A 14,338-nucleotide genomic window follows, 5' to 3' on the forward strand; every position below is an offset into this window, starting at 1 on the left:
ATGCGTTTCTTCCTGATTGTGCTCATCACTGGTTCTATTTTCTTATATACTGTTTCATTTGATTCTATTTTCCAATGTCCATTTATTTTATACTGTTTATTTATACATGTCCTAATTATTCTTCATTCTATGTTTAGTATTCTGTCAATTTCTGCTGTATTAGTTGTTTTGAAGATAGTTTCAACTGCGTACGTTATTTCTGGTTGTGTAACTGTTTTATAGTGTTTTAATTTTGCATCTATAGATAGGCTTTTTTGTTGTATGTAGTTTTGGTAATGTAATTTGTGTAGTTCAGTTTTTTTATTCTATTCTGCCATGATGGCTTCTCATTTAGATTGTATGTTATTATTTCGCCTAAATGTTTAAATTTACCAACAATTTTGATTTCCTGTTCTCCTATTGTAATTTTGTTTGCAAGTGGTGGATCAGTTAGCATAATCTCCGTTTTTTCAAATGATATTCTAAGGCTTACTTTCTCTGCTATTTCTTGTAGTGATTTCACTTGATGCCTGACTTCTTGAATGACTTCTGACTAGGAGAGCAAGATCATCAGCGAATCCCAAGCAGTTTAAGCTAATATCATCTTTTGCACTTCCAATTCTTATCATCTTTGGATTGTCCTTGTACCATTCTCTCACTATGTATTCCCGTGCACAGTTGAACAGTAATGGTGATAGGCAGTCACCTTGTCTTAAGCCTGTTTTTATGAGGAATGGTTCCAAAATTTCTCCTCTAAACTTCACTTTTGATTTGGTGTTGCTTAGAGTGAGTTGTATTATTTTAATTAGTTTTGGATGGAGTCCTAGATTTCCTAAAATTTTTAATACTGGAGGTCTGTGGAGACAGTCATATGCCTTCTTAAAATCTACAAATGTTATTGCCGGAGATTTGTTCTGTTTCTTGTAGTATGCCATAATCTATTTTAAACTAATTATCTGCTCTGCACAGCTTCTCCATGGTCTGAAACCTCCCTGATATTCCCCTAACTCGTGTTCTAATTGCTCCTTGATTCTTTCATATAGGATCTTGGATAGAATTTTGTATGTGCAATCTAGGAGAAAGATTCCTCTGTAGTTGTCTGGTTGCTCATATCTCCCTTTTTGTGTAGTGGGTGGATGATAGCTGTGGTCCAATGTTCGGGGAATCGTTCTGTTACCAAAATTTTTGTTAGAGCCATGTGTAAGGAGGTCTTGACTGTGTCACTTGAATATTTCCACATTTCAACAAAAACCTGATCATCTCCACATGCTTTATAATTTTTTTGTTCTTTAAGAATTTTTTCTACTTCTTGGAAAGTTGGAGGGTCTAGTTTGTTAGGTTTGGTTTTTACTGGGGTATTTATGTTGATTTGTAAGGGTTCTTTGGGTTCCTCGCAATTCAGAAGTTTGTTAAATGCTTTTGCCATAATTTTGGCATTTTCCTTGTTACTGTGCGTCATTCTTCCATCTTCATCTTTCAGTATTAGTGTACGGCCTCATATTGTTGTTGTTGTTTCCCAAAGATTTTATAGTAGTTCCTGGAGTTGGTTTTATGATAATTACCTTCTATAGAGTTTATAATATCTTTACGGAATCCCTTCTTGATTCTTCTACTATTTTGTGTGAATTTTTTTCTTTCATTTTTTAGGTTGATGGCATTTTATTCAGTTTTATGTGTTTGAAACTTTAACCATGCTTGGTGTCTATCTTCATGGAATTTGTCACATTCTGGTGTCCACCATGCATGTTTCCTTCATGGGTTCAAGGAAAGCTAGATTCTCTGCTTCTTTTTTAAGATTAGGCACTAGTTGTTCTACATCATCTGTTAATTTGATGGCTTGTATTATTTGTTGGTATTTATTATTTTTAATTAGCTGTTGTGGGTCAAACCTCCTTTTTATTTTATTAGTTTTTCTGGTCCTCTTCTTTAATGGAGTGAATTTGATTTTAATTTTAACTATATAATGGTCTGAGCCTGTGTCTACTCCTCTCAGTACTTTAACATTGTGGATCTCCTTATGAAAATTTTTGTCCATACAGACATGGTCTAGCTGCCACTCCCCCTTCCTCCAGTCTGGATGTTTCATGTTTTAAGTTTACTTGGCTTCCTCTTAAAGTATGTTGATTTAGATATAAGGTTGTGTTCTCTGCAGAGTTCCACAAGTCTTTGACCGTTTTTGTTCACAAATTTATGTGGACTCCATTTTCCAATTATATCTTTACATTTCCTTTCTTTTCCCAACTGAGCATTGAAACCTCCCAAAGAGATTTTTACATTCTTTTTATTTACTCTGTTCACAGTTTGCTCTAGAAGGTCCCAAAATCTATCTACCTCTTTCTTTGTTTATGTAAGACAATTTTTTTCATTTTTTGGGGCATGAGCATTTATTATTGTATAGGTTTTATTCATGAACTATTAAACTTAGTCCTCTGTATTACATGAAAATTGAGGCTGGATGATACTAATACAGTAATGTTACTAAGACGAAAACTATTATATTAGTATCACCCAGGTTCAATTCTGTATTACATAAAAATTGAACTTGGGTAATACTGATATCATAATGTTAATAAGGGGAAAATTATTGTATTAGTATCAACTAGGTTCAATTTTTATGTAATACAGAGAGCCCAGTCTAGCAGTCCACATGGTGACTGCAATTCCTCAGCAGAATACTAGCACCACACTTCTCTTACCTTTCGTGTTGATGTCAGTTGATTTGCTTAACTGTCTCAGTACCTGGACAGCAGCCATGACACACGATCCGACAACCCATAGGCTGCCTCGTAGCTTGTTTTGTTAGCTGCTACATTTACTATTATATTGGTAACAAACACACATCAGTGAGTCACTTTTCAGTAAGTTAGACAGTCAGCATAAGCTTCTTCCTTTCGCTCACTGGTGGCCCATAAAAAATGTTAAAAATAATTTTTCAGTGTATTTCAGTACATTAATTTTATTAGTTTTCAGTACTAACTTTTATTCTTCAATCATTCCAGAACCCAATACGTTCCTGGATAACATTTACAAGGGGCACTGTCTTTCCAGAATGAGATTTTCACTCTGCAGTGGAGTGTGCACTGATATGAAACTTCCTGGCAGATTAAAACTGTGTGCCAGACCGCACACACTGCTGCAGAGTGAAAATCTCATTCTGGAAACATCCCCCAGGCTTTGGCTAAGCCATGTCTCCGCAATATCCTTTCTTTCAGGAGTGCTAGTTCTGTAAGGTCCGCAGGAGAGCTTCTGTAAAGTTTGGAAGGTAGGAGGCGAGGTACTGGCAGAAGTAAAGCTGTGAGGACGGGGCATGAGTCGTGCTTGGGTAGCTCAGTTGGTAGAGCACTTGCCCGCGAAATGCAAAGATCCCGAGTTCGAGTCTCGGTCCGGCACACAGTTTTAATCTGCCATGAAGTTTCGGCATTGTCTTCGCTTGACACAGGCTATCAGGAACATATTTTAGTCGGTAAAATGACAACTGTTCATGATTTTCAACACAGGTCAGTCCCGTTTTTGGCAGTTGTTTCATGTTACATGGGGACTGTCCCTACCTCTTTTTCCTTTTAATTACTGCTTCAATTTTTTTTAAAAAAAAGCAAGGATCAGTTCCTGATTCCTAATTGTATTCTTTCATTTTTTATACTGGATATTCATCACTGACGATGGTTTTTATTAATCGACGAGAGCTGAGAACTTTGCTTAGCCATGACAATTGTTACTTTGCGACATCGGCATTCTGTAACAATTCCCTACACCATATGGCATAGCAGTTTAAGTAACCTCCTTTTGGCTTGAAATTACAAACCTTATTTTATTAAATACAGGGCATACATAAAGTCCAGGAACACTTTCAATTATTTATTGCACAAGAACCAAACAGTGTGCAGATATCATACAAATTCCATTTTGAAGAGAAACTCTGAAAGGTTTTTTTCCCATGTATACCGCGCCACAGCATAGTTTGGTAATTTGCCAATATTCAGCGCTAGCCACAAACATGGTGAGTTCCAGTGCAGAGCAAGCTTTCCGTGTGTTGGAGTTCGACAAAAACAAGTGTGCTACAGCAGTTCAATGGTTGTTTAGAAGCAAGTACGGTAAGAAGTCACCAACAAGGAAGGCCATTTACCACTGGCACAACAAATTCATTACAACAGGTTGCTTGTGCTTGGCAAAGAGAAGCAGGTGTCCAAGTGTGAGTGAAGTGAATGTGGAGCACGTACGAGAGACATTCATAAGGAGTCCAAAGAATTCAGTGGTTCACATATTGAATGCTTGTAGGAAAACTTCAGGGTTTCTCTTCAAAATGCAATATGTATGACATCTGTACAATGTTTAGTTCTTGTGCAATAAATCATTGAAAGTTTTCCCTGACTATGTACACCCTGTATGTATAGGCCCATTCTTTTTGGGGCATATGGGATCCATAGCTAGTTTCCTAACTCTATGAGTAATATTTTCTTCCTTGTTTAAGTCTATTCATTCAGTAATTTAAGGTATCTCATAACTTTATTTACCCATCATCAAAGCATTAATTTATAAAATTCTGTGTACAGACATACACCAGAAGATGCAACTAAAATGTTGCAAAACTAGTTGTGTGGGTTTCTAATCAACTTAATTAACTACAGCTACAGTGGACTATTGGACTTTTCATTCAGGTTTATATTTTAATAGTTTTAACACTTCCTTTAAATACCTGTTGTACTATATGACTTGTCAATCTACATGGATTCATTCCCAAAGTGACATGGGTTCTTGACAAGGGAGAAAAGACAGTGCATAGTGCTGCCTGTTAATTGGAACACCGGTGGTAGGTTGCGACCAGGTGCTCCACTTTGCAGTCAGTACCAGGCCAGAAGATGCACCCATGTGACAATTGTTTAGTATGGAAGGCTTCCCAATGAACTTGATGTCACAAAGTGAGAACCTCCCTCAGCTTGGGAATCACAGCCCTGAGGAGTGCCTTTCTGTTGAGAAGAGAATGATACCATCCAACAGAGAAAGATGATGACGGAAAGTGTATAATTTCTGCAACGGGTCAGATTCCCATAGCAGCAGACAGACAGGCCACCCAGGTCATACCATGCACAAATGTGTTTAAGCACTGGGTTTGCAGCTACCATTTTTGCAATCCTGGAGCTGGTAATGGGGAGACAATCAAAAGGCTGTTGTGCTTCTATGCCCAGTTGAAAAGGTAACAGTTCTTTCTGATCAAACCATGGATCACACTCAAATGTACAGTCGAGACAATGCGCCCATATATGTGCGCGGAAATGGATATTGTAATTATACCTTGACGAAATTAAGGCCCAACACTGAAGGCAATGAGTGGTTTTCTCAAGTAAGGCAACTCAAGGGTGTAACAATGAAACTAAAGGTTTATGATTTGTGACTAAGTGGAATTTTGTACCTTCTAAAAATACATGAAATTTCCAAATTTTCTGGTACCATAAATGATCACAAGGTCTTCTTTTTTTATCTGTGAATGGTTCTGCTGAGCTGTGCTGAGCCTTTTGGACACAAAAGTGATAGATTGCTCATGGTCATCCGCATGGCAGTGGGCGAGAACTGCCCTCATTCCATTCTGCGATGCATTTGTCACCAAGACTAAATATCTACCACGTCAGAAGGTCACACAGAAAGACACAGAGTGTAACTTGTTTTTGAGTTGCACAAATGTTTGCAAGGAACCTGCAATAGGAAGCTGGATTCACCCACGATTTACAATGCTTAGGATTATCAAAATATATCCATTTATCATCACCTGACACTATTTGAAGGCAAAATGGCTTTTTTTTTATGGCGAGCAGTGTTTCGTAAGTGAACTTTCAATTTGCTTGCTGTCTTTTATTCAGTTCGTGCGGAACCCATTTTCCCACTTTCGGCACCTTTCCCATAGCTTTCAACTAAATAGAAATGGCTTTCTGTGTCACATTCAATTGTTCTGGAGGTTCCTGTTGAGTTTGAGTATCATCTTCATCCAATAAGGCCTGCAATTCGTTGTCTTGAAACTTTTTCTGTGGTGTTCTGCATTCGGCATTTCTCACGTCAAAATCACCACTTTCGAATTTTTTTAACCACTTGAAACACTGTGTTTTCTTAAAAGCATGTTTGCCAAAAGCTTTGAGAAGAATTTGATGTGATTCTGCAGCTGTGTTCCTCAAATGATAGCAGAAAACCGATACTGTCCACCAAAGGCACAAGACATGACATGTTTACAGGTCTGAAACAGATGCTGATGGACGAAACTTGGGTTACTGTGTGTTGACATTTGTTGTCAGCCATTACAGGAAGCAGGTGGCACTGCACCCACCGTCTCATGGCCCCTACACTGATGGCTAGCACCGTCTATAGGGAAATTCCGGTTTCGTACTTCTACACCTGGTATGTGCCATGAAACTGTCACACACCCTAAACTCTCAGAAAACAAATTCAAAAATTCGAAGCACAAGGAATGTAGAGCTGAATAAGGAATGTAGAGCTAGACGATGGGTAAGCTGGCCAGTGCAGAAGGATAAGTCCAAATGGGAATAGATGTGTGAGGAGTCAGAACATAATGAGAGTACTCCAGTGTTAAGGCAGAAGAGGTCAAGTTGATTATCAGCCAAGATGGCGCCTCTCTGACAGGTCCTGGGAGAATCCCAAAGGGGATGATGCATATTAAAGTCACCAAGTAGAAGAAATAGGGGAGGTAGCTGCCCAACAAGCTGAAGGAAGTCAGCCCTGTTGACATCAAACGACAGAGGGACATAAATGGTACAGAGGGGAAAAGTCAGATGAGGAAGGAAAAGGCGAACTGAAACAGCTTGAAGATGGGTAGTCAGGGAGATGGGTTGACTATGAATGTCATCCCGTATGAGCAGCATGACGCCTGCATGAGGTGGAATGCCAACCGCTGGGGGAAGGTCAAAATGAACTAAGAAGAAATGTGGAAGCTCAAAGCGGTCGTGAGGATGCAATTTTGTTTCCTGAGAGCAGAGTACAAGAGGACGCTGTGACGCTAAAAGCAGCTGTACATCCTCTTTGTGGGACCAAAGGCTGTGAACGTTCCATTGGAGGAGAACCATGATGACTAAGAAATGAAAGGGTGTCACCTCAGTGGCTGCCAAGTGACAGCCCGTGAAGACTCACTGCAGGAGAGCAGGATTTCACAGGACCAGCAATGGCATCAATACCTTTCTGAATAATTAACAGATTTACCACTGCGAAGGACTGACTGTTTTAAGTATGTGAGAGCACAAGAAACCATGGTGCAGTTGGAAGGATCTTTGAATCATTAGGCTCATTCCATTCATGTTCCACAGACTAAGATTGCGAAGATGATTAGCTCATTGTGAGAAACTCCCCCATGATTGCTAGCACCTCTGATGGCGCGCTCCTTACAACTGGTGTCCCCCTTCACAAGGGGGCACACCCGACTAAGATGATTGTTCACACCTCAGGTCACACCTCCTGAACACCTGACAGAGGGACCAATCAGCAATTTGGGAAGGTAGCAGCTCAGGCAATCACCCCTCCCTGGGCCTGGCCTGTACCAGGGGGTATGTGAAACTCTACCTGTCAACCCGGGGCTACAAATTATGCATTACACAGTCACCTGTAATGCGTCAGACACGTGGGCCGTCCCTCAGGAGCACACAGGGAGGAAGAAGAAAAAGAGGAACCGCAAATGCCAAATCAGAGAAATGAGAGGAGAAAAAAAAACAAAGAAAGGAAAGGGGAATGAAAAACTGTGGAGAAACTGCTCTTATGTCAGTGACAGACAATGCAGAACATTCCCAATAACACTCCAAACATGTTTCCCAAGGGAGGTGAAAAAGAATAGCAAGAGGATATACATGCAGCACAGAAGGGAAAAGATGCTGTAAAGGGCCCTGTGGTAGCCAAGCACAGAGGGGCATGACTGAAGTGCTGCACATTGTTTTTGTTGTTGTGGCAGCCACTAGGCTTGTCCATTGCAGCCACGTTTCCTGGTTTGCACCGTGTGGACTTCCTTGTCACTTGGTAAGTCTGTTGCTATGTGCCATTGTGGGTCAATATCAACTATGGCAACATCCTGTCATGCTTTGATTCAGTGCCTGCCATGTGGGAGACCTCAAAAGATTGAGCCATGTCCAACACTTTGTCCAACAACACAGCTTCACATTGAAGTGCCCTCTGACAATCTTCCTCGTTGGGTATAAGGCAGGCAATTGTGTAACAAACAATGGAGTCAGAATAGGACTGACTGGAGTTTTTAGCAATAAAGCGGTACTTACAACTTAAGATCCTGGAACACCAGCGTCCAAGCCCGATATGATTGAAATAGTTGCTTGCAGCACTGGTAAAACTCTGCATGAGCAGCAGTAACTTGAGTGCACTTCTGGTGACAAAAAACTACACATTTCATCAAAGGAAAGTGAGGTCAGTTCCTACAAGGTGGTCAGCTGACAACTGACACATGCAAAGAAAAATCCACAAAAACAAAGCCTTACAAATGTTCTGGTCTTGCACCCAAAAATGCAAATAAGTGCTGGTGGAGCTGTTTTTCTCAAGTTTCCTAATCTTCAGCACAACTGTCAAATGGCAGAAATGGCAGCAGATCCAATGGAGATGGTGGAGTCTGCACAGAGTTTCTCCAAAGTGGCTGCTAATGAAAAACAGACTGAAGGACCGCCTCCATATAGAAGTTACATGAACACAGTCACTAAAGTTGAGCACACAAAAGTTCTTCTTGTTGTCACTTTTGTTTTAAGTCTGAGGCAATAAGAAACTTGGTTAACAGATATCAACAACCTTTTTATTTGAGTCACAGCATGACAGTGTAACAAATTATACAACCATTTAGTGATTCATACAATAGAGATGGGACAGAGCCAGCGCACAACATAAAGGGTATTCATCTGCTAGGGGCCACTGGCTTCCTGTCACAGGCATCTGAGGCACCACTCACAGTCAGTGGCCTCTTGTAGAAATGCCTGGAGCTGTTGAACAGTGCAGTACTTGAATGAGATGCACACCACAGCAGTAGTGGTAGGTGTTTAGTTATGTGTGGTTTACTACAAAATTGTTCTTAAAAGTAGGGCTCAGAAAAAAATGACCCACCACCTTCTCTATGGGTTATGTTCCAGGTGCACATTTTTTGCAACTTTGTTCCAATCTTTACTCGGTGTTTTTGGCCGCTCTTCAGGCGTACCATGAAAATCAATATGTCACAGCACACTCCTGACTTCAACAGATTCCATGTGCATCCACCACTAGGAAGTGCACATGGTATGTGCTGAGGTCTCTTAGTGTTCCAGGAGACCAATGAGGAACTCAGTCTTCATTTTAGGGCATTTCCACTAAAAGAGAGCAGTCTGCCATCATCTAAGGCTGCTTCATCCGACTGAGTCTCTGATTCACTTCCCACATTCTGTGAGCACACTGGGCATGTGGAATGAGACGGCTGAGTGCAGTCGACAGACCAGAGAAGTACCACGCCAACTGTGCAGAACCAGTGGTCTGCCTTTAACAGGAGAGGCAGGAGGTTCCCTGGCTGTGGAATGGATATGCAGCCTGAGTTTGTTTTGGACCACAGCTGATCACATCAACACCCGGAATACATTGGATAGGACTGTCCCAGCAGCCAAGATGTGGAAAGAAGGTTTGTGGAGGGAGCAGCTCACAGAGGAGGAAATCATTGGTTGTGGGAGTATGGCGACAATTCCTATGCAAGTCTGCTACTACCATCAAAGGTCCATGCTAAAGAAGACTATACCAGGTGAGCACATTTTTTGAACTGATTTAAATTGTGGTTGCTCAGCTGCATTGTGTGAAATGGAAAAAATGGTTATAACTCTGCTTCTAGTTTTGGTGGCATTCTGTGTGAGCAACACCTATTAACATTCAAAATTGAGTACCATTGTGTCAGCTATGTTTAAGCTGTGGCTCTAGGCTCTGTTTGGTTAAACCAGTATATTATTCTGAAAGGTTCAGAAGATGTAGCGTCTTGATGAGTAGTGCAGCTCAGTCTCTCATGGTGAACACTTATTTATGAGTTTATTCTTGCTTCCGTGTTTAATAATAAGCTTTTGATGGTTACCAAAACGGCGATGCTATTATATGCCGTGTGTTAACTGGACTTTCTCATGTTGAGCCTAGTCTGTGTGGCATTAATAACTTGTTCTGCTAACTATGTTGTACTTGTTGGTGAGCAAATTTGGCCTGAATTAAGAAATTAGTGGAATTGTCTCAAATGTTGGTCACTCATTTAATCGTGAGGTGCGAAGTTATCTTGTAAACTTGGAACACACCTACCATTTGTTTGTTTTGTTTTAGGGCATAAAAACAACTGGGGTCATTTGCACCCATGTCAAAACTGTAGAACAGGAAGATAAAGAGAGGACTTAATAATGACTACATGTCAATCCCAACGACGGAAGAGGAGACAGCTAAAAACAGGGATGTGGAGAAAGGTCTATAAAATACGGCACAGAGTAACAGAGGTCCAGAACTAAAAGTTAAATGGCCTTCGCCATACTCCTACAACAGATAAAAAGTAAAACATGCTCGACAGCCAGTGCATCGTTCACTGAACGGCCGATAACTCACACAGCAAACACAAATGGGGACATAAAGGGTTAAAAAAAAGGACATTCTGTCAGGAAGTGATGGACAGTCAAAAGCTGAGCACTATGTTCACAAAGTGGTGAGAGAGCACCACTTATTAATGGTGATGGCTAAAAAGACAGTAACCAATATGCATCCTACTTAAAATGATCTCCTCACAGCAAGAGGGCTGAGAGGAGGTCGTCCAAGCCGCTGGGAGAGGCTTAATAACCTGCAGCTTGTTCCCGTCAAAGGAGGACCAGTTGTGATGCCAAAGTGACACCACCTGCTGACAGATGGCAACACAGAACGAGATTTTCACTCTGCAGCGGAGTGATTGCTGATATTACCTCCTGGCAGATTAAAACTGTGTGCCAGACCGAGACTCGAAATCGGGACCTTTGCCTTTCGCGGGCAAGTGCTCTACCAACTGAGCTACCCAAGCACGACTCACACCCCATCCTCAAAGCTTTACTTCTGCCAGTACCTCATCTCCTACCATCCAGACTTTACAGAAGCTCTCTTGTGAACCTTCGCAGGAGAGCTTTGTAAAGTCTGGAAGGTAGGAGATGAGGTACTGGCAGAAGTAAAGCTGTGAGGATGGGGTGTGAGTCTTGCTTGGGTAGCTCAGTTGGTAGAGCACTTGCCTGCGAAAGGCAAAGGTCCCGAGTTCGAGTCTCGGTCTGGAGCACAGTTTTAATCTGCCAGAAAGTTTCAACACAGATATCGTCAGAGGGAAGGGAATGTAAGAACTGGCAGGCTGAGGTACGAGGACTGCAGCCTCGGCAGCAGCATCAGCCGCCTCATTTCCTGTCAGACCAACATGACCGGGAACCCACATACACATCACAATGGCTCCATCAAGAGTGAGCAGCTTTCCTGGAACCGTTGCACTAAGGGAGGGATGGTGTACGGCATACAGAGGCTTTGAAGGGTGCTGAGAGAGTCTGAGCAGATGACGCAATTGAAAAGCCTCTGCCACCGGGCCAGATGTACTGCGTGGTCTGATACTGGTCTAAGAGCTCTGCTGTAAATACTGAGCACTGTTCTGAAAGTAAATACAAAAAAAAAATGGTGCAAATGATGAAGGCACACCCAACACCACGGTCAGTCCAAGAGCCATCAATGTTCGCAAAGGTACTACCACAAAGTTCCACACAAAGTTCGTTAAACTGGAGGGGATAGAGCAAGGCTGGAGTAGTGTCCTTAGGAGTGAGTGAGAGCCAAGGTGAACACGGGCCGCTGCACGAAGCCAAAGTGGTGAACAGTTTGCAACCACCAGGAAAGTTGCAGGTAGCTTGAAGTTAAGCTGCCAGAGCAAGAGCCCAAAGCAAGCTCCAGGAGGTAACAGAAGAGGGTCACACCCCATACTGGTGATAAAAGGAGTCGTCGAAGAACGAGGCATAGGCTGAGTGGCCATGTATGGCAGACAAACAGTACGCATATCAGCTGAGGAGAAAGTCATGGTGGTAGGACAGTGGCAGTTCAGCAGCTTCTGCATACAGACTTTCAATTGGGCTAGTGTAAAAGGCGCCAGTGGCCAAACATATGCAATGATGGTGGATAGTATACAGACAGCGTGAGAGGTATAGATGTGCATATGCATAAATTGAACATCCAAAGTCTAGTTTTAAACGGAAAAAGGGTCCAGTGCAAATGGAGAAGGGTGGTACGATCTGCTTCCCAGAAAGTACCATTCAGGACATGTAGGACACTGAGGGACTGCATACAGTGGGCTGCCATGTAAGACACACGGGGATGACCAAGAGTGTTTCCAGTCAAGCATGAGCCTCAGGAATTTTGTAATTTCAATGAACAAAAGAGCAAGACACCCAAGATGTAAAGATTTGTGGAAGAAACCAATAGCCCCACCAGAAATTCATACAAACGGTTTTGTCAGTGGCAAAATCAAAGTCATTGCCGATGCTCCACGAGTAAAGATGATTGAGACATTGCCGAGGATCCCAATCAATGAGACAAGTCTGTGGAGTACTGTGATAGATGGCAAAATCGTCAACAAAAAGGGTACCGGAGATGCCTGGCGGGAGATAGGCCATTATAGGGTTAATGGTGACAGGATCATGAGACAAAGCATTTTCCTGGTTAAAGATGTCCAACAAAGCAAAGTCCACACTTACTTTGACAACTCTGTGTTTTAAAAATTCTTGAAGGAAACAGGGCAGGCAGCCATGGGAGCCCCACATGTAGAGAGTACGGAGGATACCAGTCCTTCCGTAGGTGTTACAAGCTTTCTCCAAATCGAAAAACAGGGTCACAATCTGGGATTTCTGCAGAAAACCAATCATGACATGGGTGATCAAAGTGACGAGATAGTCAACTGCAGAACGGCACACTCTAAATGCTCACTGTGCAGTGGTTAGTAAATTGCAAGACTCGAGCCACCATACCAGCCAGGCACGAATCATATGTTCCATCACCCTGCAAGCACAGCTGGTGAGAGGAATGGCGCGGTAGCTAGAAGGAAGGTGTTGGTCCTTACCGGACTTAGGTATGGGTACAGTAGTGGCTTCACGCCAGCGTCTGGCAAACATGCACTCTTCCCAGATGTGGTTGTATGTATTAAGCAGAAAGTGTTTGCCCGCAAGAGAAACATGCTGCAACATCCGAATGTGAACAGCACCTGGCCTTGTGGTGGAGGATCGGGATGAAGTGAGAGCATAATCTTGCTCCCTCATAGTAGAGGCAGCATTGTAGCACTCACGATTCTGAGAAGAACAGGGTTGGTTGGTTGGTTTAAAGGCGGGAGAAGGGACCAAACCATGAGGTCATTGGCCCCTTGTTCCTAATAAAATACCAGGTGTACCAGTATGAAAAGAGCGTTAAGATACAAATGTGTCGATAGGGAACATTTGTTGTGAACGAGCCTTAATTTTTTTTTTTTTTTTTGTTTGGTTGGTATGACATCTGTCAAAGATATTTTGCATAAATCAAGTCATGGAACAAACAACATCATATGTTTTCATCATGTTAACAATGTCAAATTTTGTACCAGTAAGTGGAGATTTGCGGAAAGCATTAATTTTTTGTTTTCATTCGAAAAAAAGTGCTGCAGAGTCGCATCAAATGCTTGTCGAGGCATATGGTGACCATGCTCTATCAGAAGCAACATGCAAAAGATGGTTTCAACCGTCCAGAAATAATGATTTTGATGTAAGAAATGAAGAAAGTGGAAGACCAACAAAAAAGTTCAAAGATGCCGAATTACAAGCAATATTGGATGCAGATGATACTTCGAGTCAGAAGCAAATGGCAGCAATGCTAAATGTTGCACAACAAACAATTTCTGACCATTTGAAAGCTATGGAAAAGATCCAGAAGTGCCACATGAATTGAATAAAAGACAGATGGCTCTTGGACTGACTGTGGTGTTGGGTGTGCCTTCATCATTTGCACCAATTTTGGTTCAATGACATGAAAGAAAATCAATTCTGCATCGAATTTTTATTGGCGATGAAAAATGGATTTATTTTAAGAATCCTAAACGGGAAAAATCATGGGTTAATCCGGGACAACCATCAGCATCGACTGCAAAACCAGATCGATTCGGCAAGAAGACAATGCTCTGTGTTAGGTGGGATCAGAAAGGTGTGGTGTATCATGAGCTTCTAAAACCTGGTGAAACTGTGAATACTAATCACTACAGACAACAAATGATCAATCTGAACTATGCATTGATCAAAGAAAGACCAGAATCGGCCAGAAGACATGGCAAAATAATTTTTTTACACGACAATGCACCTGCACACAAAAAAAAACTGGTTCAGGATACAAA

At 41.8% G+C, this 14,338-nt stretch overlaps 1 protein-coding gene and 1 non-coding gene across 3 annotated transcripts in view; one reads left to right on the forward strand and one right to left on the reverse strand.

The window, feature by feature from the left end:
* Positions 1 to 14,338, reverse strand: part of LOC124711842 (gastrula zinc finger protein XlCGF7.1-like) — a 90,211-nt gene that overhangs the window by 29,430 nt on the left and 46,443 nt on the right. The window lies entirely within an intron of this gene.
* Trnas-cga lies at positions 11,162 to 11,236 on the forward strand. The gene has a single exon. It is a non-coding gene; the product is annotated as a tRNA-Ser (tRNA).

Source organism: Schistocerca piceifrons, chromosome 8 (assembly GCF_021461385.2).
Source record: "Schistocerca piceifrons isolate TAMUIC-IGC-003096 chromosome 8, iqSchPice1.1, whole genome shotgun sequence".
Lineage (NCBI taxonomy): Eukaryota > Metazoa > Arthropoda > Insecta > Orthoptera > Acrididae > Schistocerca > Schistocerca piceifrons.